Source organism: Myotis yumanensis, unplaced genomic scaffold, assembly GCF_028538775.1.
Source record: "Myotis yumanensis isolate MYYU_CA2020_CCGP unplaced genomic scaffold, mMyoYum1.0.hap1 SCAF_26, whole genome shotgun sequence".
NCBI lineage: Eukaryota > Metazoa > Chordata > Mammalia > Chiroptera > Vespertilionidae > Myotis > Myotis yumanensis.
The window spans coordinates 673,084-683,261 of NW_027223777.1; the positions used below are offsets into that span (position 1 = coordinate 673,084).

The window sequence follows — 10,178 nt, forward strand, 5'->3', positions numbered from 1 at the left end:
AATGTAATATCTTAGGCACTACCATGCAATAGACATAGTAAAGTCATTCCCACTGTGTTGTCATAGCCATTGTGACGTCCTAGCCATTGTGATGTCACAGCAATTGGAACATCGGAGCCCTTGTGATATCATAGGCATTGTGAAGGCCTGTCAATTGTGACTTCATACCATTTGTGATGTCATAGCCACTAGCACATCATATCTACTGGAAAGTCATGGCTCTTGCAATATCATAGCTACTGTAGTGTCATAGGCAATGAAACCTCGGATTCATAGTAATGGCCTGGCCACTCTAGTGCCATATCCATTGTGCCTTCAGACCCATTGTGATATCAGAGCCATTGTAACCTCATAGCCACTATCCCGTCACAGCCATTGAGACGGCGTAGCATGTGTAAGGTCACAGACATCGGAAAGTAATAATATTTGTAATATCGTAGCCATTGTGTCGGCGTAGCCATTTTCAATATAGCCATCGTCACGTCGTAGCCATCATAACATCAGAGCCAAAGTAACTTCGTAGCCACTGGGACGTCCTACCCACTATAATGTCATAGCTTTTATAACGTCATAGTCATGATAATATCACAGCCATTGCAACGCCATAGGAATTGTGACATTGTAGCAGTTGTGACATAGCAATTTTAACATCATAGCTGTTGTGACATCACATAAACGTGAAGCCATATCAAGTGTGACTTCGTAGCAATTGTGATGTCACGGCCATTATCAAGTCATAGCCATAGTGATGACGGCGCCATTGTGACGTCATACCCACTTTAATTTCATAGCCATTGAAAAGTCACAGCTACTACAATGCCACAGGAATTGCATCGTCATAGCCACGGTCATGTCCCAGCCATTGTGATGTCACGGGCACCTTAATGACACAGACATATATAAGTCATTGCAAATTTAACGCCATAGCCATTTTGATGTCATAGTCGTTGTGATGTCTGAGCCATTGCAACGTCAGAGTCACTATAAAGTCATGGCCACGCTGATGGCATAGCCATTGTAGCTAGATAGCCACTGTGATCTCACGGCCATTGGAATGTTATAGCCACTGTGATGTCATAGAAACTGTGATGTCATAGCCATTGTGACATCACAGCGACTATAACATCATATCTACCGTAAGGTCAAAGCCACTGTAGTTTCATAGACATTGTTATGTCATCGCCGTTGACTTCATAACCATCATGATGTCAGACACATTGTGATGGCATAGCCACTATAATGTCACGGCCATCGTAATGTGATAGGCCCCACAATGCCGTAGAGATAGTATAGTCATTTCCACTGTCCCGTAAGAGCCATTGTGACGTCATAGCCATTGTTATGTCATAGGCATTGTGACGTCATAGCCAATGAAACCTCATAGCCACATTAATGTCATCGCCATTGAAACGGCGTCACCTTTGTAATGTCATATACATTGTAAAGTCATCGCATTTGTAATATCCCAGCCATCGGGTCGGCATACTCATTGTCATCATAGCCATCGTCATCATGGCCATGTAAACATCAGAGCCGTGGTAACGTCATCGCTACTATGACGTCATAACCACAATAATGTCATAGCCTTTGTAAAGTCATAGTCACAATAACATCACAGAAATTGTACCGTTATAGCCATTGTGTCCTCATTGCCATTGTGACATCATAGCCACCGTAACATCATAGCCCTTGTGATGTCATAGTCATTGTGAAGTCATGCCATTTGTGACTTCATAGCAATTGCGATGTCATTGCCATCATCACGTTACAGCAACCGTGACGTCCTGGCCACGATAATGTCACAGCCAATGTAATATCTTAGGCACTACCATGCAATAGACATAGTAAAGTCATTCCCACTGTATTGTCATTGCCATTGTGACGTCCTAGCCATTGTGACGTCATACCCACTTTAATTTCATTGCCATTGAACAGTGCCACAGGAATTGCATCGTCATAGCCACGATAACGTCGCAGCCATTTTAATGTCATAGGCATTTTGATGCCATAGCCATTGTTACATCAGAGTCATTTTAACATCATTGCCTCTGAAAGCCTAAATGATGCGAGAACTCCAGGGACAACACAGGCGGATTCATTTTCTATTTTTCTCTTTTTTTGTTTTTGGAATTGAATGTGTTTGAGGAGACATCGGTTAATAAAACAGAATGTAATGCAAAGGATAAAATGGAAGGTGTAAATTCATAAGAAGCTTTGTTTTGTGGATAAAAAGGTTCCGCATGCTAACCTGACCCACTCCCGGAAAGCCAGGCCTGGCCTTTCAAACTCAGACAACTAAAGTGATCAACCAGGATGTTGTGAAATTAAAAAGTCTTTTTAAAGTAGAAAGCAGGGTATAGTGAGTGGGTTGTCACGCCCTGGGCCGGGTGTCTTTCCTCAGAGAGATCATCTTTGAACTTACTGGTATCTGAGCCTATTGTCTTTCTATGCCTCTAGGATCACATTTCTTTGGACTCGTGAAAGCCATGGTAACAAGTCACTTTCCTTTTCCCAATGCCCTCAGGGCACAGCCCAAGGTCCCAGGGTAGAGTCCATAAATTCCGTCATTCCTAGTGTTGTATATTAAAAAAAAAAAAAAGTAAGGGACACATGAATAAACAAGTGGAAAATCAATTTTCTCCTTCTCCGTCTCCCTCTCCCTTCCCCTCTCTTTTTAAACAACAACAGCAAAATGGCCCTAACTGGTTTTGCTCAGTGCTTAGAGTGTTAGCCTGTGGACCACGAAGCCTCCCGGGTTCGATTTGGGTCAAGGGCACATGCCTGGGTTGCGGGCTAGATCCCCAGTTTGGGACTGCAGGATGCAGCTGACCGGTGATTCTCTCTCATCGTGGATGTTCTATCGCTCTCTCCTTCTCCCTTCTTCTCTGAAATCAATAAAGATATATTTAAAAACACACACACACACACACACACACACACACACCAAAAACACAAAGGTATTGATCCACCTCTGTATAGTAAAAAGTGTACTGGTACAATGTTTTGTACTTGCATTTTGTGCTATCCAAATGGGGAAGTTAACATGCCGGATTTGTGGTGGCGGGGAGAGTATAAAAGAGAGGGATTGACCTTTGCCATTTCAAAATGGCGGCTGCCGCCCTAACTGGTTTGGCTCAGTGGACAGAGCACCATCCTGCGGACTAAAGGGTCCCAGGTTCGATTCCGGTCAAGGGCATATACCTTGGTTGTGGGCACATCCCCAGTAGGAGGGGTGCTCGAGGCAGCTGATTGAGGTTTCTCTATCTTTGAGGTTTCTAATTTTCTATCCCTCTCCCTTCCACTCTATTAAAAAATCAATCAATAATATTTAAGAAACAAAATGGCGGCTGCCAAGTTACTGGAGCCAAAAGAGCAGGAAGTATGCCACGGTCACCCCCATCACGGGACAGTGCATGAACACTAAGGTAGAGATCCACCTCATGCACCGAATCCACCTGCCAGATAGTGAGATCGTCCACAACTTCAACGAGCTCTCCAGCATGGTCCAATTGATTGATGAGCAGATGATCTGGGAGCAGCAGCAGCAGCAGCAGCAGCAAGAACACGGGACTGAGAAGAGCCAGGGCCATGGCTGGCAGGGCCCTGCCCAGCCCTGTGTCAGGGAGTCCAGGGCTGCAGCTTCAGAGGAGTAGCCTGTTCCATCTGTTCTGTGTGAGGGCGTGGGCTCAAGAAATCAGTTAAAAAAAAAAAAAAAAAACCTCCTTAGAAATGTCATTGATACAGCAGCGCAGGGGAGTGGGCCTTCTATGTGCCACATTTCCCCCACTCCAACCTGCAGCATGTGTTTCTATAGCGTGGAAACTATTACTGTTAACTTACCTATCTTCGTCTTCGCCAGTCGCCGCCCTGGAGTCTCCATCCTGTTCAATGAGAACCACTTCGTGTTCATCTGGCTGGAGGCAAAATACGTCATCCTGTTCGGCAGAGTCCAGAACACCTTCCAGAATGTGGAGGCACCATCCCCACAGGCCTTCCTGGAGATGCTATTGAACATACAGTCTGGACCTCCGGGGAGGAGCAGCTTGCATGCACTTTGAAGATTTGACCTTCTGACCTGGTTTAAAAAAAAAAAAAAAACTCCTTAGAAATGACATTGATACAATAGTCTGGGGAGTGGCCCTTCTGTATGCCACATTTCCCGCACCCCACAGCTGGGCGGGGATTCTGCACTGTGCTCTTCCCTGTTCACTCACTGTTACTGAGGGAATCCTGGTTAGTTTTTTTTCCTCTGCTAGTATGCTTAAATTCATCGTGTCGCCAGGTCTGATCTGAGGTCATGTCTAGGAAGGGGCGCACGCACACACACTCCATGGGGAGAGCAGCTTCCCCAGAAGAGACTGGTGAGAGGAACCCTTACCTGCACGCATGGGGGACACCATGCACGATATGTCCCGCCTCTGCCTCTCTGCCTTGCCTTACCCTGAGGACTGGGCGAGGCGAGGAGGGGGTCTCACGGACAGGAGCTCAAGCTGGCAGGAGAAGGGGTGGCCTTTTGCCAGCAGAGGGGGTGTGAGTTTGGTGGTGGTCTCCGGGTGGGGCAGGTGGATGCATGGGCCAAGATGACGCCGTAGCCCCACAAAGAACACAAACCCACCCCAGACACACTCACACACCCAATGGGCCTGTCAACACATGACACGGCGCAGCCACAGCCCAGGTTGTGGAGCGCTTGGCTGGGGAGAACACTGTGGAGTCCCGAGTGGCACCACCAGGGCATGTGTCCCCATGGCGCGACCCCACCCATGACTTGGCCTTGGCTCAAGCCACAACCCAGGCAAAGCCGGAGTGGGGAAGGGGACACTGTCACTACAATGGGCCCCACGACCACAACTCTCTTTTCCCGTTGGCCGCGTGCGGCGCGAGGAAGCTCCTGAGAGAGAAAACCATTGCTTCGGGGCCTCTCCCTTCTCTCAAGGGGAGCACAGACACCGTCGTCTACACTTCTGTGGACGCAGGGCCCTAGGAACAGCCCTTCGAGGAAACCCCAGCCGCGCAAGACACCCCGGGATGCGTTTGATTGGCAAGCGATGCTCCCACAGGCATAGCCCCGGTAGGAATCCTGGCCCGCAAGTGCGTTTAAAGTGTGTAGATAATCAATGTGTCCTGCAATTCACATTAATTCTCGCAGCTAGCTGCGTTCTTCATCGGTGCACATCCCAAGTGATCCACCGCTAAGAGTCGTAACGTTTTGGTTTTTGGTTTTCACTCCCTGGCATGGCAACCTTCTCTTCTCCACCCCCCATCCCACTGGTGGGGGGCGGGGGCGCCTCAGGCAGCCGTCTAAGAATGAGACAAACAAGATCAGACTCTGCAGGTAGGGAAGGAATGACCATGGGGTGGTCCGAAGCCACGGCCCCCAAGGGGCCCGGGAGTAGGGGAGGGAAAAGGGGGGGAAAGGGCACGGGGACGTTTCCCCTGACCCTCCCCATGGGCTGAAAGCCCCTGACCCAAGGCGGACGGGCGATCCCCAGGGGTCTTTAAACCTCCGCACCCGTACGTACGTGCTAGGTACCTGGAATAGGGGGAGCGAACGGGGTGGGGAACCAAGTTCCAATGTGCGCCTCCACCCCGGATGCCTCGACCCTTCACCCAATGGTTTCCGCAACCTGCACACAGGTGGGTACAGAGCCCTGACGGGGCCTGCCCATGACTTGGCCGCCCGCTGACCTGGCAACGTGGATCATCCCCCCCAACGCCCCTTCAGCGCCGACCAACCACCGTCGTTTCCACCACCTGGCGGACGCCAACCCGGGAAACTCCACACGACACATGTCAACACGCTCCCGGGGCCGAACCCCCCTTCTCTCCCTCCACCACAGCGTCCCGTCCCCGCACCCCTGGCCCAGGCCCCTCGCCACCTTGGGGTGAGGGGCTGCGACAGGAAGCGGGGTGCAGGCTGGGGCACGGGGCATGGCCTGTGGGGCGGGGGAAGCAGGACACCCTGAACGCGCGTGCGCACACCCGTCCGCACTGCGGGTGGTGGATGGCGGACGAGAGACACGGGGCAGATGGTTGTGCTCCTGACGGGAAAGACAGGATGACCCGCGCCCAGGGCAGGCGGTGGGAAGGGGCCACTGTGGCCCCGTTCCCGAGACGAGCCTGGGGGGGAACATCCACAATGCGTGCCCTTGTCTTCTTGCGGCCAGGGGTGAGGGCGAAAATGAACCACAAGGTGGAGGGCATGGGCAACGGGGGCACCCCAAGGCCCCCTCCGAGTCCCTGCTCGCTCCTTCTCTCATGACCTGTGGGAGCCAGGCAGCAGCCGGCGCCGCCCTGAACCAGCCTGGGCCTCAAAAACCACAGGGGTTAAGCCAGAGGACAGCGACCCAACTGACCAAACACGTAAGGACTTAGGCTCAGTCGCCCCTTTCTCCGTTAATGATCCTTCCACAGGTTCACCTATGGAAACCTTGTTACGACTTTTACTTCCTCTAGAGAGTCAGGTTCCACCGCCTTCTCAGCACTCCACCAGGGCCGTGGGCCGACCCCCGCCGGGCCCATCCGCGGGCTTCACTAAACCATCCAATTGGTAGTGGCAACGGGCGGTGTGTACAAAGGGCAGGGACTTGATCAACGCAAGCTTATGACCCGCACTTACTGGGAATTCCTCATTCATGGGGAATAATTGCAATCCCCGCTCCCCATCACAAATGGGGTTCAACGGTAACCCGCGCCTGCCAGCATAGGGTAGGCACATACTGAGCCAGTCAGTGTAGAGCCGTGCAGGCGGGACATCTAAGGGCATCACAAACCAGTTATTGCTCAATCTCGGGTGGCTGAACACCACTTGTCCCTCTAAGAAGTTGGGGGACGCCGACCGCTCGGGGGTCGTGTAACTAGTTAGCATGCCAGAGTCTCGTTCGTTATGGGAATTAACCAGACAAATCGCTCCACCAACTAAGAACGGCCATGCACCACCACCCACGGAATCGAGAAAGAGCTCTCAATCTGTCAATCCTGTCTGAGTCCGGGCTGGGTGAAGTTTCCCGTGTTGAGTCAAATTAAGCCGCAGGCTCCACTCCTGCTGGTGCCCTTCCGTCAATTCCTTTAAGTTTCAGCTTTGCAACCATACACCCCCCAGAACCCAAAGACTTTGGTTTCCCGGAAGCTGCCCGGAGGGTCATGGGAATAACGCCGCCACATCGCCAGTCGGCATGGTTTATGGTCGGAACTATGACGGTATCTGATCGTGTTCAACCTCTGACTTTAGTTCTTGATTAATGAAAACATTCTTGGCAAATGCTTTCGCTCTGGTGCATCTTGCGCCAGTCCAATTTCACCTCCAGTGGCACAATACGAATGCCCCCAGCCGTCCCTCTTAATCATGGCCTCACTTCTGAAAACCAACAAAATAGAACCGCGGTCCTATTCCATTATTCCTAGCTGCGGTATCCAGGCAGCTCGGGCCTGCTTTGAACACTCTAATTTTTTCCAAGTAAACACTTCAGGCCCCCCAGGACACTCAGCTAAGAGCATCCAGGGAGCTCCAAGAGGCAAAGGGGCAGGGACAGGCAGTGGCTTGCTTGGCGAAAGACCGCCCACCCGCTCGCTCCCAAGATCCAACTACGAGATTTTAAACTGCATCAACTTTAATATACGCTATTGCAGCTGGAATTACCGCGGCTGCTGGCGACAGACTTGCCCTCCATTGGATCCTCGTTAAAGGATTTAAAGTGGACTCATTCCAATTACAGGGCCTTGGAAGACTCCTGTATTGTTATTTTTCGTCACTACCTCCCCGGGTCGGGAGTGGGTATTTTGCGTGCCTGCTGCCTTCCATGGATGTGGTACCTGTTTCTCAGGGTCCCTCTCTGGAATCAAACTCTGAATCCCCATCACCCGTGGTCACCATGGTAGGCATGGCGACTACCATCGAAAGTTGATAGGGCAGACGTTCAAATGGGCAGTCACTGCCACAGAGGCGGGGCAGGGGGTGCGATCAGCCCAAGGTTATCTAGATTCAGCAAAGACGCCCGCACCCACCCCCACGGCCCTCGAGGGACAGAGGGGAGGCTGTCCGGGTTGGTTTTGATCTGATAACTGCACGCACCTCCTCCCTCGAGGGGGGTCAGCACCCATCAGCATGTATTAGCTCTAGAATTACCAGTTATCCACGTAGGAGAGGAGCAAGTGACCAAAGAAACCATAACGGATTTAATGAGCCATTTGCAGTTTCACTGTACCGGCGTGCGTACTTAGACATGCATGGCTTAGTCTTTGAGACAAGCATATGGTCCTGGCAGGGTCAACCAGGTAGGAGAGCGCGGGGAGCCAGAAGACCGTGCCCCCGCGGTGCGTTTTCCAGGCGCAGACGGACGTGCAGAGTGCTGGAGGAAGCGAGCAATAGCGAGTGAGCGGGTGAGGGCTTGCAGAGCCTTGGGCAACAAGGTGAGAGGTGGGGCCCGCTCCACAGGGTACCAAACCGAGCAAGGGGCAGACCACTTCCCAGCGGCAGCGAGGTGAAAGCACCACCTGCACCCCTGGATGAGGGCGCAGCGCATGCAGCAGCGCCATGGAGGGGCACAGGTGCGGGGCATCCCCCCGGAGGGCCCAATGGCGGGCGAGAGTGGTGCTGGACATGGCACCCAGGCAGACACACCTGACAGCCGGGACACGCACACACGGACAAGGGACATCCCGGGCCAGAGCCTGGGGGCCCCTCCCAGGGTGGCGCGTGGACGGAGATCACGATGGCTGGTTGTGACTCGGTCAGCACTCGGGCATGCCCTTCTGAACTGGGCCGCGCAGCGGGAGACGGACCCTCGCGCGCCCACACAATGATGATGCCACAACAGCGGGAGGTGGCGGGCACAGAGCAGGGCAGCGGCCGGCCCAGGAGGCGACACGCGACTGCAGGCATGGCCCCGTAAGGGCATCGGCTAGGCAGATGGGACCAACAGATGGACACGGAGATGAGGCTACTGCCCCCGGGCAGCGAGGCGCAGGAGGGGGAGGTGCAGCAGTGACTGCACGAGTGGGCTGAGCTGGACTCAGGGCCACCCGGTGAGGTGAGTTGAGGACACGGTTCGCTTGGTGAGAAAGAATGGAAGGAGAAAAAGGACGATGCCGGGAAATGAGTCAGTTCGCCGCACTGGGACAAACGTGGGTATCACCGACGGGGCCCCTCCAGGCCCAAGGGACATCCCGCAGAGACCCAGGAAATGCTGACTGGCTTCCACCGGAAACAACCTTCAACCAACCTCACAGGTGGTTCCAGGCCCCGCTGCCCACTGGCTACAGCCACCACCGCCTGTGATGCTCAGCCGAGAGGACCTAGAGTCCCCTCTTTCTCCCAGGCATGCACAGCAGAGGACAGACATCAAGGCAAGGTATCAGACCTGGACACCGGGTAAACAAACACGGGGATCCCACCACCAAAGACACACAAGGCGGCCCCGCATCGCCCGGGACGATCCTCCCAAGTGCACAACTTCCAAGCCTCCTCCCGCCACAGCCAAGGCCCACCCCAACGAGGAAAGGCCATACAAGCGACCCTCAGCAACCACAGGGCAACCACTGCGGCTTCTCTCTAGCCGCCAATAGGTTTATCAGCCTGGTCCGACCCAGACAGGGACTCGAATCAAGGCGTGCGAGCAGGAACGCTGGGGATGGGAAAGGCCTCCGCGGTCCCCCAACCCCTTTGACACGCAACTGGAGACAATCTGGCCCAGTGCAGGGGATGCGCATGCAGCAACGCCCGCATGCACGCTCATGTAATGCAGCACTTCTGCGACAGATGCCAGCCCCGCCCGGCAGGACCCTCCCCAGACTCGAAGGGTGAAGGTGCAGGCCATGGTAAGGCACAGCAGCGTCGCCACTAGGCCCCTCGAAGCCTGTGTGAGAGGGGCCCAAGAGCCCAAACACAGAGGCTGCTAACACAACTCGCTTCCAGATTAGGGGCGGCAGCTGGGGGGTCCGGTACCCCAGGGCACCCTCTCGGATCGCTAGAGAAGGCTTTCTCACTGAGGATGCGTTGTGCCCCAACCCCAGCAGAAACACCTTATCGGGCCGGCGGAGCCATGTGGAGACACTTCCGAGGGAACAGGGGGGAAGGGGGGAGACCCGACTGGGACAGGGTCAAGCACACGATGGACACACAACAAGCGCTCGCAAGAGGGGCCGTGGAGTGAGAGAGTGCAGCAGTAGTGAGCCCGTGC

The 10,178-nt window shown here is 53.7% G+C and overlaps 1 pseudogene; it reads right to left on the reverse strand.

Moving 5' to 3' along the window:
* Positions 1–5,046: 5,046 nt before the first annotated feature.
* Positions 5,047–5,201, reverse strand: LOC139000711 (5.8S ribosomal RNA; annotated as a pseudogene).
* Between the last annotated feature and the right edge of the window lie 4,977 nt (positions 5,202–10,178).